We start from the raw sequence: 27305 nt of genomic DNA, 5'->3' as shown, positions 1-27305 counted from the left end.
GCTGCAATCACCATCTGCAGTGATTTTGGAGCCCAGAAAAATAAAGTCAGCCACTGTTTCCCCATCTATTTCCCATGAAGTGATGGGACCAGATGCCATGGTCTTAGTTTTCTGATTGCGTACAATGCAGAGCTAAATTGAAATGACCACCCCTGACCATGGGCTCAGACATTATAATGGTTTCCATAGCCCTCACCTCGCTTCCTTCCCCATATAGTATTTGCACACCTACTAGTGTGATGCTTGCACCAGGCACCAAGGATGCAGAGAGGAACCTGGCAGAGGGAAGGAACCCCAGGCATTGAAGTCTGACTGGTTCAGGTTCTCAAATCCACTGTTTACAAATCCACATGATGAATCACCACTACCCAGTGGTCTGTGGTGACTTAAATGGGAAGGAAGTCTTTAAAAAAGGGGATATATTTGTACATATAACTGACTCACATTGTTGTACAGAAGAAACTAACAAACATTGTAAAGCACTGTACTCCAATAAAAATTTTTAAAAATAGTAATATGAAAATCATATGACTAAAAAAATTCCACATGACTCCAAAGTTTCATTTCTGTTCAGTGATCTGATATTTAACAATGGGCCAATAATGCCTACTTCCACAGGCTGGCTGTAGGATCAGGGTACTTGTTTGAACTTGACCATTGATTGGCACTGAATTAACAGTGGCCACAGCTCCTCCCACTACTAGAACAATTATTGCTGGGGTGGTGGTTGTTAATTTACATTCTCTACCTTAACAGCCTTACTGCATGTACTGTACTTCTCTGAGCTATTTCATTTCTAACTGAGTCCCAGAGCAAAGAACTTTTGAGTACATTCATTATCTCCTATATTATTTCATTATATGACATTCACTCCTCAGTTAGGGAATTGGGAGCTTATGGGAAAAGCAATCACCGGAAATTGTTATGCCTGGTTTTTTTGTGGTTCTAAACTTTATGTCTGCTATTTTTATATTCTTTTCCATTGTTGTTTATCACAGGATATTGAATATAGTTCCCTGTGCTATACAGTAGGACCTTGTTGTTTATCCATCTTAAATATAATAGCTTACATTTGCTAACCCAAGTCTCCCACTCCATCCCTCCCCCAACCCCTTCGTCATTGTATTATGCCTAATTTTTAAAGCAAAATCAAACCATATTCTCTTATATAGCCTAGGTCTATGCTGAGCACTTCAGAGAGTCCGCCTCCCCACTTCACCAAAACTCTTATTTTCGGCCATGCCTGGGAATCTTAGTTCCCTGACCAGGGATTGAACCTGGGCCTTTGGCAGTGAAAGCACAGAGTCCTAAACACTGGACCGCGAGTTCAGTTCAGTTCAGTCACTCAGTCGTGTCTGACTCTTTGCGACCCCCATGGACTACAACATGCCAGGCCTCCCTGTCCATCACAAACTCCCGGAGTTTACCCAAACTCATGTCCGTTGAGTCAGAGATGCCATCCAGTCATCTCATCCTCTGTCATCCCCTTCTCCTCCTGCCCTCAATCTTTCCCAGCATCAGGGTCTTTTCCAATGAGTCAGCTCTTTGCATCAGGTGGCCAAAGTATTGGAGTTTCAGCTTTGACATCAGTCCTTCCAATGAACACCTAGGACTGATCTCCTTTAGGATGGACTGGCTGGATCTCCTTGCAGTCCAAGGGACTCTCAAGAGTCTTCTCCAACACCACAGTTCAAAAGCATCAATTCTTCGGCACTCAGCACCAGGGAAAGTCCCAAAACACATTTTGTCTACTTCAAGTGTGAACCGGAGCAGACCAGGCCCTCTCGGGCCAATGTTCCCCTCCACCCACCACCCAGGTCTGTCTGGGCCTGCGGTGCTTGGATGCATGGCAGGGCTGGGAGGGGAGGGGAGTGAGTCTCCAGCTGAGGGTCCCTGAGAAACTTCAGGTGCATTTCCCAGTGTGGACCCCTTTGTTCTACGAGAGACTCCAGCGGTCGGTGGGTCTCCTATGCCTCAGAGCCCTTGAACCTGGCCCTGCCAAGGTCTTTGTCATAGAAAGAACATATTGGTTTAATGGCCAGGCTTTGTACCATTTAGTTGAGTTTGTCACAAAAGATGACAAATCTAACTGCCTTTTTTGGATGTTTGTACAAATTCTATTCTCGTGCTTCCTGGACCTTTTAAAATAGAATTATAGGCATTACATTTACCTCCTCAGCTGTTTTAGAAAACAAAATGATTTATGTACTTACTGTAACATTTTGGAGCACATCAGGACCCTTTCACGCTTTTCTTTTCTAAGTGCCTGACTTTATGACTCTTACGTTGAATGAGTTACTCTCCACTATACATACATAATTAATTTATAGCATAAATGAAATTAAAAGCACTGGAAACTAAAGCTTCCTCATTGCAAGAATATCTCATGAGGACCATTCTATGGAATATTTTGTTGTGGGGGGGGGGTGGAAATGCAAGTGAATTTTTTCAGTGATGATCTTTAGATGCTTCATCCAGAGGATGGAGATCGGCTTATAAATATTTTGTTATGGATTCGTGCTGAGGGAGGAGGATTGGGTCTTTTCACTGTTTTGTTGGTTGTCTTTCAAGTGTTTGGTTTTATGAAAGTTAGGTGAAAGTTGGTGTGTTTAAGCCCAGCTTGGAGAGAACCCTTGTTTCTTGGTGAAGGTGTTTTCTCCTTCACCTAGAGAAGGAGATGGAATAGAGAGCAGATGGACTTGACAAGGCGGACTGAGGGGCATGTGCACACATGTGTTTTACAGGATCCTTCTGGGGGACTTGTGAGGCTTTGTAGACCTTCCTTGAAGAGGAGGGATGGAGCCATGTAAGCTTCCTGCCCAATCCCCCAGCCCTCCAGGGGAACCAAGTCTGGCAACTCATAGTCACTGGCACCGCGGAGAACTTTGGGATCATCCTGCAGCAGAGATGGGGACATCGATCATGAGGTCCCTGCTCTTCCTACCACATTGTGGGATTGTTGCCAGGAGAAGTGTCTGGCAAGGAACTATATCTCCCAGCCTCCCTCTGCATCTACGTTAGGCCAAGGGACTTCCCTCCAAGGTGGTCAGCAAAGGTAACTCAAGGGCAGGCAAACATTTCCCACCTTCTTCTTCCCTGCCCCACTGCCTGCCTGCACAGGATTCCCAGGTTCTCAAAGATGGAAGAGCCTCTGGTTCCCAAATGTGACAAGTTTTTAAGTAATTGAGGTTAAAACAAAAGACTACCTAAGAAGATCTGTCTTTACTCGCTGTCTTCCTTTCTTCTTCCTGAGTTTGTTCTTAAACCCACTACTTTTCATCCTCACCGCTACTTTCAAATCCACCCCTTGGTGAACGTGGATCATGGCAAAACCATGAAGGATCTCCACGCCACCAATGTCAGTGATCAAAGTCAGCCTTTATCTTGTTCAGCCTGGATGGAATGGTACCAGTATCCTGTGGTCCTTTTTGAAATGCCAAGGGCAGAAACAGCATGATGTGTGTACATTTTTGGCAAGGCAAATAGGAGAATCACCAAGTGGTAAAATTCCACCTGTCTTCCAATACCATGGATCAGAACTGAACTTCTCTTGTGCTCAGCCACTGAATTAGTGTGGTTGACACAGCCGCTAATATGCTCATTAGTACAGTCCCCATGTTTCTACCCCAGCCCATACAGCTGAAGTCCATCTGAAAACCTGTGTCATCCACCACATGCATTTCGGCATCCTCACTACCCAAAAGCTTCTGTGGAGCTTTATTTTTGTTCTGAATACACCAAGTCCCTCGCATATGAACAATTTCCATTCTGAGAGTGCATTCATAAGTCCAATTTGTTCGTAATTCCCACAACGTTAGCCTAGGCACCCAACTAACACAATCAGCTGTATAGTATTATACTGTAATAGGTTTATAATACTTTTCACACAAATAGTACATAGAAAGCAAACACAAAAAGTAAACATTTTTAATCTTATGGTACAGTACCTTGAGAAGTACATAGTGCAATACAAGAGCTGGCACTTCTTAGCACTACCAGCTACGTCACTGCTGCTTTTAGGCTTGCTTCCACACATCTTGGGCTTGAAATAAAGATACTGTACTACTTTACTCTGTATGTACAGTGAAGCACACAAAAGCACAGCCCCTTGTAGAGGAGGCATGCACGTGACGATGTACGCCAGACACGTGAACTAATGTGATTGGACTTGAGAACACATGTTCGCGTCTTTGAAAGTTTGCAACTTGAAGGTTTGTGCGTAGGGGACTTACTGTATAATAAAACTTGTAAAAGTGTTCCTGGACAGGAAATGGCAGCCCGTAAACACCAGGAGGGGGTCTCCCCTGCAGATCCCCAGCACCTAGCTCAGCCCCTGGCACAGAGCGCACGCTGGATGCTGGTAGGAGAGAGGGCAGGAGGAGGAGTGTCCAGCGGGCAGTGTAAGTTTGTCATTGGCGTTTGCATTGTCACGGCTGCTGCTGAGACCAGCTCTCAGAAGGCACTTGCTGGGGTCGGGGGGGCCGCTCTGAGAGAGGCAGGAGAGACCCTCTATCCTTAGAACGAGCCATGCCCCTTCCAGCCAGAACGACTCACTGACCCCATTCTGAAAGAGCTCTTTAATGATGAAACAGTTTCAGAAAAAGCAGGGCTCGATTATCAGATATGTTTCGGAAATTAGGTCTGAAATTAGGACACTCCAGTTCAGGGGATGCCCTTTAGCTGATTAAAGCCAGAGAAAAAACCCATCCTCAGGAAAGTTCAGTGTGGCATTTTGGTTAGGATTTCACATTCTTTTAAAACTACATGCTCATCGCACCCCAGAATGGAGGAGTTTAGAGGATTTGTGCATTCAGGGTCTTAAACGTCCGGCAGACATTCTCCCCTGCTGTGAGAGTTGAGATTTTCCGTCTGTTTCTATCACCGTGGCTGTTTAACGAGCTGCCCCACACTTCCTGGTGTCGGCACCCCTTCTGTATGGTCTGTGGTGAGGAATTCCAGCTGAGCCCCAGGTGTGGGTTTTCCCTGCTCTGCGATGTCAGCAGCGTCCGCTGGGAAGGTTTGCTGGGTGGGCAACTCGCAGCTGGGGCTGCAGTCCTCTGGGGGTCTCCCAGGGTGTGGTGGTTGAGGCTGCCTGTCACCTGTTACCTCCCCTGCGGCTGTCGACCTGCGCACCTACACCTGGCCTCCGCGGGTAGCCTGGGCCTCCTCACAGCATGGTGGCCCAGGGGCGTCAGACTGCTCTCACGATGGCTGGGAGCCCTCATGTGCAGTGTCCCAGGGGAGGGGGGCCTCGCTCCTTTTAGGACCTGGTCTCGGAAGCCACCAGTGATGTTTTCACTATCCTCTTTTTCTGTCACAAGCCCACCTAGTTTCTTTTTATTGCTTATGTTTTTGGTCGCACTAGGTTTTGTTGCTACGTGTGGGCTTTCTCTAGTTGTGGTGAGCAGGGGCTACCCTCTAGGCTTCTCCTTGCAGTGGCTTCTCTTGTTGCAGAGTGCAAGCTCTAGCATACATGGGCTCAGTACTTGTGCTGCAGGGGCTTAGTTGCTCCACGGCATGTGTGATCTTCCCAGACCAGAGGGAACCCATGTCCCCTGCATTGGCAGGCAGATTCTTAACCACTGGACCACCTGGGGAGTCCCCATGCAGTTTCAAAGGGAACATAGACCCCACCTCTCAACTGGAGGATGGTGAAGTCCCTGGAGGAAGAGTGCCTAGAATGGAAGGTTTTATTGCCACGACCTTTGAAGAATACACATCTGAAGCCAGTGTGGGGTGTGGAGGAGGGTGGTGGACACCACTCTGTCAGAAAGAGCTGTGTCCGGGCTGCCAAAGGCAGCCAGGAGCCTTGGGTGGGAGACAGAAGACCTGGTTCTGGAGGAGGATCCCATCAGGGAAGCAGCGGAGCCTCAAGGCATTTCTCTCCCCTGACTTGGGGAGATATCAGAGCCCCGATGCCCTTCTGATGTCAGTGGACATGACCTGATCAGCCGTCCGGCCCATCTGGGCATCTGTGGGGTCTCCAAGTCAGATTCTGCCCCAGCTTCACCCGTCATCTGCCACTGCCTCTGCCGTCTCCCTTCTTTGAGAATCAAGGCCTTTATCAGTAAAGCAGAAAACAATATCAACCTGGGTAGAGGAGGCTAACAAAAGTGATAATGACTGATTCAGAGAGTGCCAAACTACTCCAAAACTGCTCAGTTACAAGAACAAACACACTGTGTGTTTACGGTCTGGGTATCACCTTGATGTCTTTTTCTGTACTGATTTTTCCCTTTCTAGAGTTGTGAATTATTTTTATGCAAATAATGTAAGGATTGAAGTATTAATAGGCCCCTGGCAGCACAGGAATTTATAACTCAAGTCACGTCCTTTGATGCACTGGACCTGGCATTAACAAAAAGCCACACAGACGATAGGAACAGCCATGTGCTGGATTAAAGCATGAATAGGAGATTGCTCCCAGAAGCCTCTGGGATGGCAGAGCAGAGTGTCCTTGCGGCTCTGTGGACTGAGAGCTGGGCGTCTCTCTTGGCTGCCAGGTGTGTTCAAGTCAGGTGGTACAGGTGAGGGATAAGGCCAGACCACGTGCTGTACCAGGGGCCAGGGGACATGGGAGAGATCACAGACATGGCAGGATGCGGTGGCCTCAAAAGAGGGAGAACCACGGCTGAGTCCAAGACCTGGGGGAGTTCATGGGGCTGGAGACCAAGGTGTGGACAGATGGGATGAAACGCAGGCAGTAAGCCGTGAGGGGCCTGGGTGTAGTGGGTGCTGAGTGCTAGAAAAGGAAGAAAGAAGGACGGGATGGGGGAAGGGGGAAAGAAATAAAACAGTTCTTTTTCAATAGTAATATTTATTTCCATTTAAGCTTTGGCACATCTTTTTTTTCTGGCCACACACTGAGGCATGTAGAATCTCCGTTCCCTGACCAGGAATCGAACCTGAGACCCCTGCAGCGGAATCATAGAGTCCTAACCACTGAACCACCTAAGAAGTCCCATAACAATGGTTTTAAACTTTGTTGTCTGATAGATTGGTTAGTTGGTTGGCTGGCTAATTGATTGGGCAATTGGGCAGTTGATTGGTTGGCTAGTTTTTGGTTTGGGGGTATTTAGCATAGAAATACTTCCTTCTAATTGAAAAAAAAAGATCACTCAGGGAAATGCTAGATAGAAAAAAAGATTAAAGAATCGCTGTTCCTCTATCCCACATCCCAGTCCATAAGTGACGTTGACACTTCAGCCCAGGAAGATAATGGATATCATAGGTGTCCCTGGCAGAGGGACTCGGGCAGATCTGGGTGCTTATTGTCTTCAGGCTGTGTCCCCCAGAACGTGTTCCCCAAATGTGATGATGGGTGCAGGGTGTTCATAGGATTTTATGGGCAGATCCATTGGTGAAATGCATGGTGTTTAAGGTCAGTAATTCTCAGTCTTTAAGTATTAACAAACACCGGAACCTTACAGGTGACATGTAACATGGGCCGTCTCCCACCACAGCTCTTTTTCTACTGAATGTACAACACATGTACTAACATTCTGGGAGGTATGTTTTTGAAGATAATTTTTAAAATAATTATTCCAAATAGAAGAAAAAGTAATAGATTGAATTCTTAACAAAAAAGAGATGCAGTACATGCAGTTGGTAGAAAAAAAGAGAGCATTTGGCTGGCAGAAGGAAGCCGAGGCAGAGAGCAGAACAGCTGGGCCATGGTCCCCAGCAGAGGGAGGCCAGCGATGAATCCTGCTTTGTAGAGGTGACAATCCCAGCCAACTCCAGCGGAAATACAAGAGCAGTGGGATATTCTTGACCATCGTTGGATGCCTCGTTAAGCTAGACTTTGGTCCTCTGATAAATCCGTGACCTTCTTTAGAAACATTTCATTGCTCAAGAGGTAAAGGAAATAACTAGGAATGGTGTTATCTGACCAATAAGGAAAAACAACTTAGTGAGAGACAATTACAGGGACACAAGAGAAAGTGGCACTTCCCCGGCGGTCCAGTGGTTAAGACTCTGAACTTCCACTGCAGGGGGCTCGGGTTCCATCCCTGGTCAGGGAACTAACATCCCACATTCTGTGTGGGATGGCCAAAACGTAAACAATTTTAAAACAGTGTAATATTAACAAAAATATATAAATAAAATCTTAAAAAGAGAAAGTGACCATGTCATCCTAAAGTTTGTGAAAGGGAAACACATATTTATAGACGTGGAGAGACCTTAAAATGAGAGATCCTTTGGGTTTGACCCTTTGGCACTGTAGGCTAATAATGGGGATAACAACCAGATGGAAGCTATATGGAAGAAAAGAGCCCGTTTACAAGCTCTACCAAAACAAGCTGCAATCCCTAGTAATAAACATAACAACTTTTATAGTACCTCTATGAAGAAGACTTCAAAACCGTGGAGACTCAACAACATAAAAATGTCGATCCTCCCTACGTTAATTTCTGAGTGTAATGGTATCCAAATTAAAGTACTAAAAGATTTGTTTTAGAAAATGGACAAGAAAGTCCTGAAAAAGTCCCACTAAGGGGCACTCACTGTTCTAGAGGTGAAAACCTGACAGGAGGCCATGTTTTGGAGGAATTAAAGCAGGGCGATGTGTCATGCGATTAGAGGACTGATCAAACGTCAGAACATCACAAGTAGACCTAAATACATAAAGAGTGTTAGTATATAATAAGTGGCTGTCTCGTATCAGTGAAGGAAAGATGAACTACTTAATAAGTGATGGTGGGACAATTGGGAAGCCATCTAGGAAAAAAATAAATTTGACTACTCTAAGCCTAGATAAACTCCAAGTGGAATTTAATTGTAAAACTTAAAATATTATGACTGCTAGATAAATTATGAGGTAATCCTTTTGTTGGCTTTTCAGATGACTCATTGGTAAAGAATCTGCCTCTGATACAGGAGACCCAGGTTCAATCCCTGGGTCAGGAAGATTACATGGAGAAGGAAATGGCTACCCACATCAGTATCATTGCCTGGGAAATCCTGTGGACAGAGGAGCCTGTCTGGCTATAGTCCACGGGGCCTCAAACAGTTGGAGACAACTTAGTAACTAAACAAGAACAACAGTAAATCTTTTCATAACTTTTCTTTTATTATTCTTCTCACTTTGATTCAAAGTCTAGAAATCATCAAGGAAAGATGAACAAATTATAAATAAAACTACATTTTTAAAAAAAGTTTAAAGACTGCTGCTTGGCAAAAAAATAATAATTACCATAAACAAAGTGAGAAAAACAAACTGACAAGTTGGGGAAAATGGTTGCAATTCATATAATAGACAAAGAGTTAAGCTCTCTAATAAATAACTTTTATAAATCAATATAAAAATGACCAGCAGTTCAATAGGAAAGTGTACAAAAGATGTAACCAGTAGTTCATAGGACAGGAAATTAAAATAGCTTATGAATGAATGAAAAATTATGAGAGAAATGCAAATAATTAAAACTGGTAACTTTTTTTTTACCTATTTGATAATATACTGTGTTGGTAAAACTGTAAGAAACAAGTACTTTACTACTTTGCTGGTGAGGTGTAAATTAAGAAACCTTACATAGGGCAGTTTTTGTAGTAGCATCTACCACAATCACAAATACATATCCACTTTGACCTAGGACTTCACCTCTAGGAATTTATGTTACAAGATATACAAGAAAGCCTGGATCATGAAGTATAAACAAGGTAGCACTGCAGCATTGTTTGTCATTAACTAAAGATTAGAGACAGTCTAAAATATTCATCGGTTAGAGGCTGGCTAATGAGTTTTTGGTCCAGGCTTACAGTGGATGCTATTCAGCTGTCAAGAGAGGATGCTTTCAGCCAGCGTCAGCTAAAACCACTTCCCATCCCAGTTTGACCCATCTTCCACCTTTGCGACCTGAGTTCCCATCCTCTACTCTTATACATTCCATAAAATACCAGTAAAATCGTGAATAGAAAAATCACGAGTGTTGAATGAGCATGACACTTATTTTTAAAGTTTTCACAGATACTAGCCCTACTTCTCTCTGCCAACGTGCTGAGAACAGCTGTGACTCATACTGCAAAGATGGAGCAGTTTAATGGTACCCCATGTAAGGGCAGGCAGTATAGGGTTTGGCACTCTCACATGCTGTGGTGGGAAGATAAATTGATACAATAGTTTTGGGGGTCAATTTGACAATGTCTATTAAAGTTTTAAATGCCCATTAACCCACGTATTTCTACTTCAAGAAATTTATCCTGTTGACATCTATGTATATAAGGATGCTCACTGTTTGCTTTACAGCTTGGCTTCAGGTTTCTGGGTCAATGTTGAATGGCAGTCAGAAACCAGGTTCTAATGCCTGCTTCTGTCAGGGGCTCCTCTTCTTACCTTCAATGCAGACTTGTCTGTAACTGTTATTACCACCACATGACTATTTTACAGCAATAGAAGAATTATCAGCTACGGGTCAGTCAGTAAAAAAGAAGGACCCCACAGATAGAAACCAAAGCCTATTACCCCAAATGCAATCATGTTCAGACCAGGGCCTAGAACATTAGTTTTCCAGTGATGATAATTGAATGCCCAGAGTGTTAAACTCATCTCATGAACATAGCCAAGAGATTCATCATGAGTGTATTCTATTTAACCTAAATAAACAAAGAAATTTACTAAAGTAAAATTAGTTGAAAAACATATATTTTTACTTAAAAAAAAAAAAAGAGGCAAAAAGGAAAAGGCTAGTAGTGACAGGGAAGCATGGAGTACATGGTGGTTTCAGAATATACCCACCCCCTCTTGGAGGTTAATTTTCCTCCTCTTAAGTATGGGTTGGATGTAATGATTCATACTGCTAAGTGAAAGAAATGATTCATATAGCTGATACCATGATTCCCACTCTGTGAGGTTCTGTGAAAGGCAAAACTATAGATAGAGTAAAAAACAGGTCAGTGATAGAGGGGAGCTGCTGCTGCTGTTGGGTTGTTGCTCGGACATATCCAACCTTTTTGCAGCCCCGTGGACTGTAGCCCGCCAGACTCCTCTGTCCGTGGGACTTCCCAGGCAAGAATACTGGAGAGAGTTGCCATTTTCTTCTCCAGTGGATCTTCCTGACCCAGGGATTCAACCTTCGTGTCCTGCATTAGCAGGTGGATTCTTTACCACTGACACACCAGGGAAGCCAGATAGAGGCAGAGGGGGAGGAGCAAAGAGATCAAGCAGAGGGGAATTTTAGAGCGTCAAAGCTATTTTGTACGATACTGTAGTGGTGGATACGTGACATTCTACACTTATAAAAGACAAAAAACTGTACATCAGTTTGTACACAAACAGTGAACCCTAATTTAAACTTTAGACTTTAGTTAATAATGTATCAATATCGGTTCATCAGTTGTAAAGAATGTACCTCCGATGCAAGGTGTTAATCATGAGGGTAGAGCATACAAGCACCTTCTGTACTTTCCTCTTAAATTTTCTGTAAACCTCTAAAACTGCTCTAAAAAATAATATCTATCTTTTTTTTGTAATGTCAAAATTAAAAGTAGAAGAAGATATTTGGTTGCAAACTTTTCTGAAAATGAAACTAAAAATTATGAAAACAAGCTTTCTGAAAATTTAGTTTATAAATGCAACAGTGAACTCTTAGAGTGAATAAAAAGTGAGTCAAGTAACTTTCAGGGGTGTTGGAAATAGTCTATTATCTTGATAGTAGTAATAGTATTCATGATTGCATAAATGTATCAAAACTCATGGATTTTTATATGTTAAAATACATTCATTGTATTGTATGTAAATTATACCTTAGTGAAGGATGTTTTAAATAAGACAAGTCCCAGATGTATTTTTATGCCAAAATTATATGAAAGCTCAAAATGCCATCCTTAACTGTGTTGACTTTTACTGCGTGATTCTAAAGAGAATTATTTTTACAAGAGCTTTATCTGTTTTTTTTTCCAAGTCTCCTTTAAATACTTTAATATTTAGACTGTTCTTTTTTAAACCTTCTTTGAAGTCCTCATCCTTGTTAAATGTCTCTTTAGCCACTAGCTCTCCTAAATCTGCTGGCCTCCGTTGCTCAGTGGTTTTGCATGTGACTTGATCTCTTCTGCAGCATCAGTACCATGAATTACTGGTTTGTTTTGGTTTTGTTTGGGGCGGGGGCAAGATTTGCCATACACTTTGCAACAAGTTGCCCTGTATTTGCACTCTGCAAATGAAAATGGACAAGGATGTCAAAACAAAGGATGGACATAGATACTAGTGTTGAATGGGGAAAAGTATTTGAGTAGGAAATACATTTTACATCACAATAGAGTTGGTTGACCAGGGAATAATTTCATGTTAGGATGATTTTTTTTGCTTTCATATACAACTTTGTAACTGCAAACTACAATCATAAAGGTGTGAGAATGCTTTGGAGAAGTAGGATGCATTTTTTTAAAATCACGTAATGTAAATAAAACCAAACTGAACGAATGGGTTAAAGAGTCGATGGTCCTACCGGGACTCAAAAATATATTAACAGGACTTCCCTGGTGGTCCAGTGGTTAAGATTTCACACTTCCAACACAGGGAGCCCAAGTTTCAATCCCTGGTCGGAGAACTGAAACCCACATGCCTCAAACTAACCTCAGATATGCAGATGACACCACCCTAATGGCAGAAAGCAAAGAGGAACTAAAGAGCCTCTTGATGAAAGTGAAAGAGGAGAGTGAAACAGCTGGCTTAAAACTCAACATTCAAAAAGATCATAGCATTCGGTCCCATCACCTCATGGCAAATAGATGGGGAAACAATGGAAACAATGAGAGACTTAATTTTCTTGGGCTCCAAAACCACTGCAGATGGTGACTGCAGCCATGAAATTAAAAGACGCTTGTTTCTTGGAAGAAAAGTTATGACAAACCTAGATAGCATATTAAAAAGCAAAGACATTGCCAACAAAGGTCCATCTATTCAAAGCTATGGTTTTTTCAGTAGTCATGTGTCGATGTGAGAGTTGGACCATAAAGAAAGTTGAGTGCCAAAGAATTGACACTTTTGAACTGTGATGTTGGAGAAGACTCTTGGGAGTCCCTTGGACTGCAAGGAGATTCAATCAGTCCATCCTAAAGGAAATCAGTCCTGAATATTCATTGGAAGGACTGATACTGAAGCTGAAGCTCCAGTACTTTAGCCACCTGATGTGAAGAATGTGACTCATTTGAAAAGACCCTGATGCTGGGAAAGATTGAAGGCAGGAGGAGAAGGGGATGACAGAGGATGAGATGCTTGGATGGCATCACTGACTCAATGGACGTGAGTTTGAGCAAGCTCTGGGAGTTGGTGATGGACAGGGAAGCCCAGCGTGCTGCAATCCATGGGGTCGCTAAGAGTCAGACACGACTAAGCTACTGAACTGAACTGAAAGATCTCACATTCTGCAACTAAAACAAAACACCAAAAACAACCTGATATTGACAAGATGGAAATAATCAGCCTATCAGCCTAAATCAGCAAGAGGAGATTCAACACACATTACCCTTAATACATCACCTATTTAAGAAAGTGATTTCAAGTGTTGGGTTTAGATTGCACCTGTGGCTTCTTGTTGCATCTGTGCTTACAAAGACAAGTTCTAGTTTTAGTTCATGTCCCGACCAAGGCAAGCCGACAGCATCAGACAGCTGCTTAAGAAGCTAGTGTCATTCTCATTTGGGTTAATTACACGACACCATCCTGACTAGTGGAGATAAGAGTCACCGTGCATTCTGCACTGACAAGACCATATGGAGTAATGTGTCCTATAATGAGCCCCCTCCTCTAGAAGGGTTTTGATAAATCATCATGCCCAGAGGAAGGTGTATAGGATTACTAAGGCGAGGAGGGGACTAAAAGCCATTTGACATAAAAATGATCGAGAATATTTATCCTGGACAAACCGAGACTTCAGCAGAGCCTGATAGCTGTCTTCAGACCCCCAACCTAAAAAAAAAAGAGAATTCTAGCATTTTACTGTAGGACATGAAGAGTTCATCCCCATGGAAATTCTAGTTCCTGCTGTTGTATTCAACTTTCATTTTAAAAGACTTCTTCGCTTATATCCTGCTTCTTCCTCCAATATACTGCACAAACCCTAAACAAAAGCATATCATAGGCTTTCACTGGTAGTCCAGTGTATAGGAGTCCTTGCTCCTAATGCAGGGCATGTGGGTTCGATCCCTGGTTGAGGAACTAAGATCGCACATGCTCACCACAACTCTTGAGCCCTCGTGCTGTGATCAAGACCCAACGCAGCCAAAATAAACTTAAAAAAAAAAAAGAATAAAGCATATCACTTTTAGAAGCAAGCTAACTACTTCCTTCCTCCCATTAGCTAATTGAAACCAGCAATAATGAGAGAATGAAAAAAAGGTTTTTATTCAGTCCAAGCTGCATGCATAACTAACCTGATACTGCTGAATACAGTTGCAGGATGCTTTATACAGGTGCTGGCAGGGGATGCTTGGGCTTCTCCAGGGCAAGGCTGCGTCAGCATCGAGAGGCCGTCTCCAGATTGACGCTGACACCCTTGTCTAGGCAGTGTTTGCTATTTTTATTCTCTGGTGGTCGTATCTCTATTAGTCAGACTGTTGTATTCACTGATAGCGTTGTTTTGTTGTTGATGCCCTTCCCCAGTGAGATCACAGCTTTGATACAGCGAAAGCACATGAATTCAGGCTTCTTGAGTTGAGAGTGAATTTTGATAGAGACTAACCTGTGGTATTTTGTGTGCTCAGTAGCTCAATCACGTCCGACTCTTTGCAACCCTTTGGACTGTAGCCCACCAGGCTCCTCTATCTATGGGATTGTCCTGGCAAGAATATTGGAGTAGATTGCCATTCCCTCCTCCAGGGGATTTTCCCAACCCAGGGATTGGACCCACATCTCCTGCAGCTCCTGTATTGCAGACAGATTCTTTACTGCTGAGCCACCAGAAGTATTTTGAGTTACTCCTAAAGAAAAAGTTTGCAAGGAAATGGGTAGTGGGAGAAGGATGGGGACTCGGTGTCCTTACTTCCCATTTCTCCTCTATGAAGAAAATGAACAGGTTTGTGCATCTTTTTGAAGCACTCATCTCCTGCAGTTAGTTGGTGTGATAATTGAATGATCTGTCTCCTGTATATCAGGCTCTTTAGTACTGGTTTCGGTGCCTCATCCGTTCTGAGTTTACTGCGTTGAAGGATCACCCAGAGAGCTGGTTAATGTTGATTCCAAGGCTTTCTGTCTACATATTCTGTTTTCGTCTACCGGGGACAGACTGGAACTGTTGAACTTAGCACAAACATGATTCTGCCCCAGGTGATTCCACAAATTGTGAAAGGCTGCTTTGTTAAAAGTGTAAACCTGCCCCCTCTGTTCTTCTTTCATATATTCTCACCTGAAGAAAAAAAAGTCCACCAATTTAGGCTGAAAGAGTGAAGTTTTCCTTTGTAGATGTGAAAACACATAACCTTAACGTTGACTAATTTGCAGCAACACGGGTGGGACTGGAGGCTCTCATTATAAGTGAAGTGAGTCAGGAAAAGAAAGACAGACACCATGTAGTACTACCACTTATATGTAGGACCTAAAATAGCACGGGCTTCCCAGGTGGCGCTAGTAGTAAAGAAACCGCCTGCTAATGCAGGAGACATAAGATGCATGGGTTCGATCCCTAGCTCAGGAAGATCCCCTGGAGGAGGCATGGCAACCCACTCCAGTGTTCTTGCCTAAAGAATCCCATGGACAGAGGAGTCTGGCGGGCTACAGTCAGCACAGAGTCAGACACAGCTGAAGCAACTTAGCACGTGAAATAGGACCCAGATGAACCCATCTGTGAAACGGAAACAGAATCACGAACATAGAGAACAGATCTGTGATAGCCAAGGGGTAGGCAGGTGGAGTGAGGGATGGGATGGGAGGTTGGGGTTAGCAGATACAGCTGTTATATAGAGAATGGGTAGACAGCAGGGTCCTACTGTATAGCACAGGGGACTGTATTCAGTATCCTGGGATAACCCATAATGGAAAAGAATAAAAAAGAGAATGTGTGTATATATATACACACACACACACATATATATAAGTGAATAACTGCTGTACAGCAGAAATTAACATAACATTAAATCAGTTCTATTTAAACAATAACCAAAGTAATTAGTTAACATAGGAAGGCTAGTATGAGAATTAGATGAGATGAGTCATTTTGCAGGTGACCACATGGCTTGTGGGAAGAGCTGGCAGACCTTGGTCCCTCCTCTCTTCCTCACTCCCTGCCCACCAGGATTGTTAATTATTGAGGAGCAGGAATGAGACACTTGACTGGACTTCTCTGTGCTCGCCTCCCTCAGTTGTACCCCCAAGTCTATATACACAAGACAGTGCCCATTAGACGGAAGAAGTTAAAAATCAAATATGAGTGTGTTGGAGACATTCTTGCACCACCACCCCCCCTGCCCCGAAGGAGATACATGGATAAGGAAACAGAAAAGTTAAAGGACTTCTGTAGTGTCCTGTCACCAGCAGGTCAAAGACTCAGATCTGGGTTTGTAGGCAAGAAATCCTATGCCTTATGTCCTTACGAGATTGACATCTCTGCTTCCTCTCAGTCTTCCCCAGGACTATTACCTGAATAAGTAGAGGAGGCTGTTGGTGGTCAGATATTTATGCAGTCTCAGGCTCAGATTTTACTTAGCTCTCCTTACGTGCCAAGCTCTGTATTGAGTGCTGAATGTAGGGCAAAATGATGACTAGGACATAGCCTTAGCTCGAAAGTCACCGTCTGATGGGCTAGTACAGGGACAGACCTGCTGTGGCACTGACTTTGTATCTGGGTAAAGTGTTTATCCTTCTGAGCCTTAGTTTTCTCACCTGTGAGATGGGGCTGATAAGACCTTAACAGTGTTGTTTGTTCTGACTCCACGAAATAATTTGAGAATTCATGCATTAACAAAGAGTGCCTGTACTGTGATTATATAAGAGGTTAAACATTGTTAACATTTGGGAAAGCCTGGTAAGGCCTGTAAGGAAACTCTTTGTACTATCTTTGCAACTTTTTTCTAAATCTAAAATTAGTTCAGAATAAAGTGATAAAAAAAAAAAGTAAAAAGAAAAGTACATCTTGGGCTTCCCAGGCGGCACTAGTGGTAAAGAACCCGCCTGCCAATGCAGGAGACATAAGAGATGCGGTTTCAATCCCTGGGTTGGGAAGATCCCCTGGAGGAGGGCATGGCAACCCACTCCAGTATTCTTGCCTGGAGAATCCCATGGACAGAGGAGCCTGGTGGACTATCGCCCATAGGGTCGCAAAGAGTCGGACAGAACTGAAGTAACTTAGCACGCAGCATGCAAAAGCCCTAGTCCAGTGGCTAGTATGGGGTTGGGCTTTTGGGTCTGGCTTTTCCTACAGGAGAAGGAAACAGCTCCACTTCCTTCCAGGGTCCTCAGGGGGTCCTCAGCATCTGGTTTTAGCAGAATCAGGACCCGAGTATACCAAATGAAGCTTCTTTCCTGCCCATCCCATCAGCAGCTTCCAGATGACACGAGGCTGGTTCCAGAATGAGGTTCTGCTTGTGGCCTCAGGGCAGATACCAAGACCCAGGGCTCTGGTCCCCACCTTCTCCTTCTTGCTTCTCCCCCCCGACACAGGCCCCAGATGGCGGCTCCTGGAACTCCATCTGCCTTAGGGAAACAGGACTGTTTGTGTTCTACATTCAGTTAGCCAGAGAGAGATGAGTTTTTGTTAGGCAAACAGCTATTTGACTAATGGGTTTGGCCTTGGAACAAGAGCAGGCTGCATGTCTAGGTTGTTGGAGTTCTGGGTTATGGTTCGTATTTGGAGCAGGTGTGCCTATGGTCATGGGGCTCTGCATTTGATTACCTTGCTAATGGGATCAAACATATACACACAAGATTGCTGATGAAAGAAAAGAGTTGCTATGTACAGTAACTCAAATGATTGACCCTGGTGACCCAGCTGCCCCGGCTGCTGTGGGGCCCAGAGATGCTCTGAGAAAGAGACTTGCAAAGGCAGAGGGAAAACCTGGGAGTTAGCGGTGGGAGTTGGGAAAGATTCCCTTCCAATGAGAGTGAGGGCTAGGGATGTTTAAAAGGGAAATTTTTAAAAGAAGGATGTCCAAGAGAACTGGAAGAATTTTAAAGGGAAGCAGACATTCCTACTGAGAATTTTAACTCTTAGAAAGAATTGTGTTTCCTATGCAAAATAAGTTCTCTCTTCTGCCTCCTTTGTGAAACCTTAAGTAAAATACCCACTCCAGTGTTCTTGCCTGGAGAATCCCAGGGACGGGGGAGCCTGGTGGGCTGATGTCTATGGGGTCGCACAGAGTCGGACACGACTGAAGTGACTTAGCAGCAGCAGCAGCAAGTAAAATTTATCCTGCTTCCCAGGTGGCGCAGTAGTAAGGAATCCGCTGCCAAGGCAGGAGATTCAGGAGATGTGGATTCGATCCCTGGGTCAGGAAAATTCCCTGGAAGAGGAAATGGTGACCCACTCCAGTATTCTTGCCTGGAAAATCGCTTGGACAGAGGGACCTGGGGGTCACAAAGAGTCGGACACGACTGTTGCGACTTAGCACATCCTGCTTAATCCTTTGTTGTGGGCTCTGTTGCTCTGTGAAAGGGCAAGAATCCAGAGCTTGAGGTGAGCCTTGGACCCAACATGAACCTTGGGGACACGTGCCCCGCCCTGAGATCGGGAGCTTCCATCCTGACAGTCCTAGGGGACTCAGGGGCTCAGCGATGAAGTGAGAATTGGTTAGGTGGACGACATTAAAATTAAGAGTATCTTGGGACTTCCCTGGGAGTCCACTGGTTAAGAATCCTTCTTCCAGTGCAGGGGGCACACGTTCTATCCCTGGTTGGGGAACTAAGACCCCACCATAGGCTACATGTTGTGCCAAAAAAGAAAAAAAAATTAAGAATATCTTTCAGAAAAAGGCTCCATACATTGGGAGAAAATAGTAGCAATGCAAATTACTGACAAAGAGTTAATATCCTGGGGGCCTCCAGCCGTGACCCTCTCTGAGCTCTCCCCCACCCCAGGGAGCCCTGCTGTGTCCCCTCAAGGACTTCACTCCCTCCTGCTCATCACTGTTGACCTCTTGGTAGAACATTCCCATCAGCTAACCATAATATAGTAGCTCCAAGAATTTGCGAAATACCCTTGCCCCAGGGCCACCTCATTAATCTCTGAGTAGAGAAAAGTTCACCTGCAGGGCAGTCTTTATTGGTTGTCTCCCCTTCTCTCTTAACCCCACAATCACGGAGAAGCCCTGTTCAGAGCAGATGTGCCAAGTCCAGAGTCATTCTCAGTTCTGGTCTTCCCCTCACATGGTCACACCTCCCTTCTGGAAACACTTTCTTCCCCTGGCTCCCGGGACCCCACACTCTCTGTCACCCCCCGTCCTCCCTGGCACTTCCCCCTCCTCCTCCCTGACCTCTGAACTGTCCGGGGCCTCCAAGCCCTGCCCTCTGCCTCTGACTCCCAATTCTGCCCTCTGCGCTTGGTTTCTCTTCTTTCTAGGGGTCTCTCTGCCTGTATCTGCAAAGCTCAGTCAGGTCTCCACTCAGATGTCCCTCTTCCAGTGAGGCTTTTCCTAATCCTAGAGCCCAGTGCTCCCTCTCTCTGTCTCTGCGGTCTTTTCTCCACAGTACTTAAGAGCATCTAGTCCACTCTTTATTTACGTGAGTGTTTGCGTGTGTCCTCTCTATGTTAGGATATATGTTGACTTTGTTCACTGTCGTCACCCAGAACCTAGAATAGTACCTTGCAGAGAATAGGCATTTGATTTATGTGTCGGGGGATCAGGTGTGGGGGCAGTTTATTTTGCCTTCAACTTTGAAAGACGTTTTTACTGGATATAGAATTTTTTTCCTTCAGTATCTTAAAGATGTCTCTCCAGGGACTTCCCTGGTGGTCCAGTGGTTAAGACTCTACACCTCTACCCACAGGGGCCACAGGTTATATCCCTGGTCAGGGAACTAAGGTCCTGCATGCTGCACCAGATGGCCAAAAAAAGCAAAAAACAAAAAAGAGGTCTGTCAAAGTTAGACAGACCTTGTTTGAGGCTCAAGCTCCACTACGTATGAGCTGTCCTAATTTGGCAGTTTATTTAATCTATCCAAGTCATAGTGTTTTCATTGGTAACTTGAGTGGAAGCCAAGTTTCAGAAAGTACTGACTTCAGGTACTTCAGGAAGTACTGACTTCAGAGGGTAAGATATCAAGGTCAAAGTTAGTTAGGTTTCTAAGCACTTTGCAAGGAGTAAACCTGGCAACAAATTGCAAGGAGTAAACCTGGCAACAAATTGCAAGGAGTGAACCATGCAACAAATGCCAGTCCCTTGCTCGCGTTTACAGGACAGCTAGGCAAAGCAGAGCAGGGAAAAAACACGGAAATTCCATGTCCTCAGAGGAGATCACTCCCTCACTGGTTTATTTCCAGAGAAGTACCCAAAAAAAAAAAGTCTCTCCATTATCTTCTGGTTTGCATAGTTTCTGACAAGAAGCCTGCTGTAATTCCTGTCTATATTGTTTCTCTCTTTTTACATTTTTATTGGAATATAGTTGATTTGCAGGCTTCCCAGGTGGTGCTAGTGGTAAAGAACCTGCCTGCCAATGCAGGATATGCAACAAACTCAGGTTTGATCCCTGGATGGGGACGATCCCCTGGAGGAGAGCGTGGCAACCTGCTCCAGTATTCTTGCCTGGAGAATCCCGTGGAGAGAAGAGCCTGGGGGGCAGTGGTCCTTGGGGCAGCAAAGATTCGGACACGGCTGAAGCAACTGAGCATGCACGTAGGGATAGTTGATTTGCAATGTTGTGTTGCTTTTTTTAAATTGTAGTAAAATATCCATGACATCAGGTTTACCATCTTAACCATTTTTGACTGTATAATTCAGTGTTGTTAAGTACTTCACTCTGTTGTACAACCATCACCACCAGCCATCTCCAAAACTATTTTATCTTCCCAAACTGAAACTCTGTCGGCATTGAGTAACAGTATCCCCCTTCCCCTCCCCTCAGGCCCCTGGGAGCCACCACTCTACCCTCTGTTTCTGTGTATTTGACTATTCTAGCAACCGCGTGCAGTATTTGTCTCTTTGTGACTGACATTTCTGTTAGAATTATGCCTCCTGTGTCACTAATATTATGCTACCTGGCTTTATGCATAATAGTCCTCAAGATTCATCGTATTGTATCCTAAGTCAGAATCTCCTTCCTTTTTGAAGTTGAGTAATATTCCATTTTGTGTTGATACTACATTTTTTTTTTAATCTATTCATCCATTAATGGACACTTGGATTGCTTCCATGCCTTGGCTATTGTGAATAATGCTGTTCTGAACATGGCTGTAGAAATGCCTCTTGGAGTCTCTGTTTCAGTTCTTTATTAAGTACCCAGAAGTGGAATTGCTGAAGCATATGATAATTCTACTGTAAATTTTTTGTCATACTGTTTTACATTGCAGCAGCCACACCAATTTACATTCCACAGAAGTACACAAGGGTTCCAGTTTCTTCACATCCTCATCAATGTTTATTATTTTGTGGGGTTTTTTTTATTTTATTTTTTTTACTTTAGCCCTTGAAATGGATGTAAGGTGATATCTCATTATGGTTTTGGTTTGCATTGCTCTAATGATTATTGATTTTGAACATCTTTTCATATGCTGTTGGCCATCTTATTTCACCTTTGGAGAAACATCCATTCAAGTCCTTTGCTTATTTTTTAATCAGGTTATTTGGTCTTTTTGTTGTTGCTGTTGAGCTGTAGGAGTTTTGTTAATACATTCTGGACATTAACCCACTATCATCAAATAAATGATTTGCAAATATTTTTTCCCATTCTGTAGGTGGCCTTTTAATGCTATTGACTGTGTCCTTTGACCTAAGACATTTTAAATTTTGATGTAATCCAATTTATCTACATTTGCTTTTGTTAACACTTTTGGTGTCACATCCAAGAAATCATTGCCAAATCCAATGTCAGAAGGCTTTTTTTACTCTATGTTTTCTTCTAAGAGTTGTTTTAGGTCTTATGTTTAAGTCTTTTATTCATTTTGCTTTCATTTTTGTGAATAGTGCAAGGTAAGGATCCATATTCATTCTTTTGTATGTTGTTTACCATCATTGGTTGTTGAAGAAACTGTCATTTCCCCCACTGAATGGTCTTGGCACCCTTGTTGAAAATCACTGGGCTGTATATGTGAGGATTTATTTCTGGGCCGTCTGTTCTATTTCATTGTTTTGTTTGTCCTTATGCCAGTACCACACTGTTTTGATTATTGTAGCTTTGTACTATATTCTGACATCAAGAATCAATTTTGCTCTTCCTTTTCAAGATAGTTTTGGCTATTTGGCATCCTTTAAGATTCTGTATGAATGTTAAGGTGGATTTTTTTCTATTTCTGGGTACCTAGTTTTTAATCAAATTTTAAGATATTTAAATATCTTGCTTGTTATTAAAAAATATAATAGAAAAATGGGCAAAGGGTTTAACCTGCATGCCATGGAAGAGAAAACCTGTTGGCCAATAAATATGTGAAATGCTCAACTTCCTTTAGTGATCTAGGAACTTTACGTGGAGATCTATGGGAGATGCCTTTTGTGCCCACCAGCCTGGCAAAATTAACAAATCAGACAGTGCCATGTGCAATATCTAGAGCTTGTACTCATTGGCAGAAGGCTAAGTTGGTACTATCCCTTTTAAAAACTGTTCATAGCAACCACAAAGTCTGTAATAACAAAATACCAGAAAACAACCCAAATACCCCTGTGTGTGTGTGTGTGTGTGTGTATGTTATTCACTCAGTTCTGTCCAACTCCTTGCAACCCCATAAACTGTAGCCCACCAGGATCCTCTGTCCTTGAGATTTCCCAGGCAAGAATACTGGAGTGGGGAGCCATTTCCTTCTCCAGGGATCTTCCTGAACCAGGGATCGAACCCAGGTCTCCTGCATTGCAGGCAGATTCTTCACCTCCTGAGCCCCCAAGGAAACCCAAATACCCCTGTAGCAACATGGAAATAATTTGTGTTATACACACACAATAGAATCCCATAGAGCAGTGGCAATGAATGAAACTCAGCAGTAGGCATCTCTAAGGATGACTTTCTGGAGCATAGTGTTAGGAAAAAAAGAAAAAGAGCAAGTCACAGGAGAAGAGAGTCAGTGTAATTCCACTGATGCAAAGTTTAAAGCATACAAAGTTTAACCATGTACTGATGAGTGGTGTATATATGTAGTATATATACTATAAAGAAATATATAGGGAAGATAAGCCCAGGATGACAGTACTTTATTGGGGGAAAGGAGGAAAAAGAAGGACATATTGTCTTAGTTCTTTTGGAGTGGGATTGTTTCCTTTTATTTTAAAATATCTAAAATGGATTCAAATGGATTGATACTATCAAATAACCATTTACATCTACTATATGATTTCAATATGGCTTGATACAATGATAAAAAGTAAAATGATTAAATGTCATATTTAACTTAAAGTTCAGCTACTCATTCATTTATTGACAATTCAATGCAAAATTTGCATTCTCTAGGATTATGTGCATGTGCTCTACTGGGGCTGACTCTTTGCAACCCCATGACTGTAGCCACCAGGCTCCTCTACAGGCAGATTGACAGGCGGATTCTTCGCCACTGTGCCACCTGGAATTATCACATGTATTAAGAAGTATATTCCTAAAAGGAAAAAGCCAAACAATTGAAAACTACAAACCTAAAAAGCAAAGTTAATTTCATTTTTATAGTACGAGACATTAATGCCCATATCCAAAAATACAATTTATAATAACTAGAGATTCTGCTTTTGAAGTAACTTCATTACTGACCTTACTATTAGAAGCACACTGTAATTTTATACACAGAGTTCTAAAATAATATCACAGACTATAAGAGCATCTGAGTAACATTTAAAAATATATATACGGTGGCTATATTGATTTAAAATTTATTTCCTGAAACAATAATCAATGAGGCATTGAGGCATATTTGTCTCCAATCACTCTTTTGTTAATATGCTTATCCTGTTTATGGGTTTCCCTGGTAGCTCAGACGGTAAAGAATCCGCCTGCAGTGCAGGAGACACGGGTTCAGTCCCTGGGTCCGGAAGATCCCCTGGAGGAGGGCATGGCAGTGCCCTGGAGAATCTTGCCTGGTACTCTTGCCTGGAGAATCCCACGGACAGAGGAGTCTGGCGGGCTACAGTCCATGGGAGTTGCAAAGAGTTGGACACGACTGAGCAACTAAGCACGCATGTTATCCTGTTGGAGGATTATTTTCCATCTTCTTTCACTGACTCACTTTAGCTTTTGCATGAGTTAAGAGGTGAACTTTCATGTTATTTCATTGAATAAACTTGCAACAGCCTTCAAGCAGACACACGAAAGGTTCTCCCCAGTACATGTGTACACAAATTGGAAAGGGAAAATGTTTTCCCGCACCATTCAAGAGTACATGTAAAAGGCTTCACTTCAGTGTGAACCAGAAAATGGCTTTTTAGTTCTGTGCTCTCCTTGAAGGCTTTCCCACATTCTGCACATCCATGATCTCAGGGACTGTGAACTAGGAGATGCTTTCTCAGGAATGCTCTATTGTTAAACTCTCTCATGTAGCCATTGTGAAAGCAATTATTTTTCTGGAGCATCATATTCTTTATTTGTGCTTGGCTTCATTCTAGTACGTTCGGTGAGCTGTTTAGGATCTGGAAAGTCAGTGCTGGGTATTCCTCCAGGAGGAAGCTTCTTGCCTGTTTTGTACTCAGAAAACTCAAGAATTGGATTCTGTCCAACAATCTGTTGAGGAAGTTCTTATTTTGCTTTTTTTTTTTTTTCGTGTATTCCAAGGAACATTCAAGAAGTGAGCTTGCTATAAGAACCTGTTGAGAAGGCCCTTGTTCCAGTCCTTCTTTCAGATGAAGGACTTAAGAATTGAGTCTTCTTCTGTGATAGGTTCCGAAAACTCACTTCTTATGCATTCTGTGTGAGAGTCAGAGAAGGAATCCTCTTCAGCAACCTGAAGACTAGTCTCATAAAACACATCCTCACCACATAAGGTCCACGTTGTATCAGTAGGTTCCTGCTGGGCTGGTGGTACCTTGTCCCCACTGATGGCTCTTCTACCCAGGCCTTTCTGGCCAAGTGTCTTTTTACTTTTCTTCAATCTCTGGTTCATGGCATCCTGCTAGTTCCCTCTGAGAAGGTTTGCGCCAGGTTAGAGCAGTCACTTCCAGGCAGGCGCTCTCTGCCTGAGTTGTCTTCAGCTAGCACCCATGCTCCTGTGATGCACTGTATCTCCAATTCCAGTTCCTTTCAGTGATAAGAGATAAGAAGAAACCGCTAGTCATGCTCCTGACAGAGGTTGAAATCAACCCTGCTTTACCTGGAAATGTTCTAGATCTTAAGCTGATTGTTGAGCATCCTTTTGTTTTGCTTGATACATGGTGTAAATATTTGCTTCTTCACATCTAATGTTAAATTACTTTATGCTTTAAAGAACTAGAATCCAGCTGTAAAATTAAAAAAAAAAAAAATGGATGGAGCTATATACCAGAAGGGGCTTCCCAGGTGACACTAGTTAGTAAAGAACCTGCTTGTCAGTGCAGGAGGCGTAAGAGACACAGGATCCATCCCTGGGTCAGGAAGATTGCCTGGAGGAGGACATGACAACCCACTCTGGTATTCTTGCTTGGGAAATCCCATGGCCAGAGGTGCCTGGCAGGCTACAATCCATAGTGTTGCAGAGTCGGACACTACTGAAGCGACTTGGCACCCACACATTTGACAGAACTGTTCCCTGGTATAAAACTGTTAACAGGAGTCCGATTCTCCTGCCCTGCCTACAACTGCTTAGCACTGTCTTAGAGGAGATCCTCGAAGTCGTGATCTCTGAGAGGCAACGTTTGGAGAGGCTCCTACAAAGTGGGAGGAAACTGGAATGGAACAGAATATATGCACCAGATCCACCAGGTGGCACGTTCTTCAGTGACCCCATAGTCACGTGCAGGGCTGGCCCAGGCTGACTACACAGAATTCTCTCCTTTTTTTAATGTGTTATTTTATACTGGAGTGTAGCCGGTTAACAATGTTGTCATTGTTTCGGGTAGACAGCGAAAGGACTCAGCCATACATACGCATGTATCCATTCTCCCCCAAACTCCCATCCAGGCCGCCACATGACATTGAGCAGAGTTCCCTGTGCTACACAGTAGGTCCTTGTTGGTTTTACATTTTAAATATAGCAGTGTGTACAAGTCGATCCCGAACTCCCTAACTGTCTCTTCCTATCATCCTTCCCTGCTGGCAACTGTAAGCTCGTTCTCTAAGTCTGGGAGTCTGTTCCTGTTTTGTATTCCTCCTTCTTTACCTGACTTCCTTCACTCAGTATGACAGTCTCTAGGCCATCCATGTTGCTGCAGACCACTCTGCCTGGAGTCCTTCCAGCCTTACTGTCCCAGCCCCCATGCATCTCTCCAGGGCTGCCATGCCGCCCTTGGCATTTCTGACACAATCTGGTAAGCGGCAGGGCACAGCATCCCTAACCATCACTTCTTAAGTGTAAAACCCTATGCCCATTTTCGCTTATGCTCTGGGACAAATTGAGTAGCAAGTGTTGTTTGGATATTTTAAATCCCAGGTAATGTGCTTGCGTGCTCAGTCACTTCAGTCGTACCCGACTCTTTGCGACCCCATGGACTGTAGCCCGCCAGGCTCCTCTTCCATGGGGTTCTCCAGGCAAGAATGCTAGAGTGGGTTGCCATGCCCTCCTCCAGGGGGTCTTCCCCACCCAGGGATAGAACCCACATCTCCCGTGCCTCCTGCATTGCAGGCGGATTCTTCATGCCTGAGCCGCCAGGGAAGTGCAATTGATGTGTAAGACCTCTCAATGAATACCTTTATTTTTATGTATGGATATGTTTCAGTTCCTTTTGGTCATGCAGACTTTGGGGCACTCCCAACTCATACCGATCCAAGAAACCATCTCACAGGCCTTGTGCTTTTGCCACTGAGTCAGAAAACCACCCTGAGGAGGAGGCTTCCTTGGCAGTCCAGCAACAAGGCTCAGACGGCAGGACAGTTTATTTGGAAGCAATAGCCTTAGTGTACTCTTTGGTTTCTTTATACCATTGGAATTTTATTGCGAAATTTAAAGCTTAATAAAGTTCAAATCATAAACTTCCTAAAATAGTAGGAGACTAGCCCACTCCAGTGTTCTTGCCTGGAGAATCCCAGGGACGGGGGAGCCTGGTGGGCTGCCGTCTATGGGGTCGCACAGAGTCAGACACGACTGAAGCGACTTAGCAGTAGCAGCTGTAACTTTAAAGATGAAATA

The 27305-nt window shown here is 43.6% G+C and overlaps 1 protein-coding gene and 1 pseudogene across 4 annotated transcripts in view; one reads left to right on the top strand and one right to left on the bottom strand.

The window, feature by feature from the left end:
- SLC35F3 (solute carrier family 35 member F3) overlaps positions 1-27305 on the top strand; it is a 416096-nt gene that overhangs the window by 315550 nt on the left and 73241 nt on the right. The gene's annotated exons all lie outside the window — the stretch shown is intronic.
- LOC122446001 lies at positions 24267-25148 on the bottom strand (annotated as a pseudogene).

This window comes from Cervus canadensis, chromosome 8, assembly GCF_019320065.1.
Source record: "Cervus canadensis isolate Bull #8, Minnesota chromosome 8, ASM1932006v1, whole genome shotgun sequence".
Classification (NCBI taxonomy): domain Eukaryota; kingdom Metazoa; phylum Chordata; class Mammalia; order Artiodactyla; family Cervidae; genus Cervus; species Cervus canadensis.
Note: the sequence above shows the minus strand (reverse complement) of the source record. Positions and strands in the feature narration are given on the sequence as shown.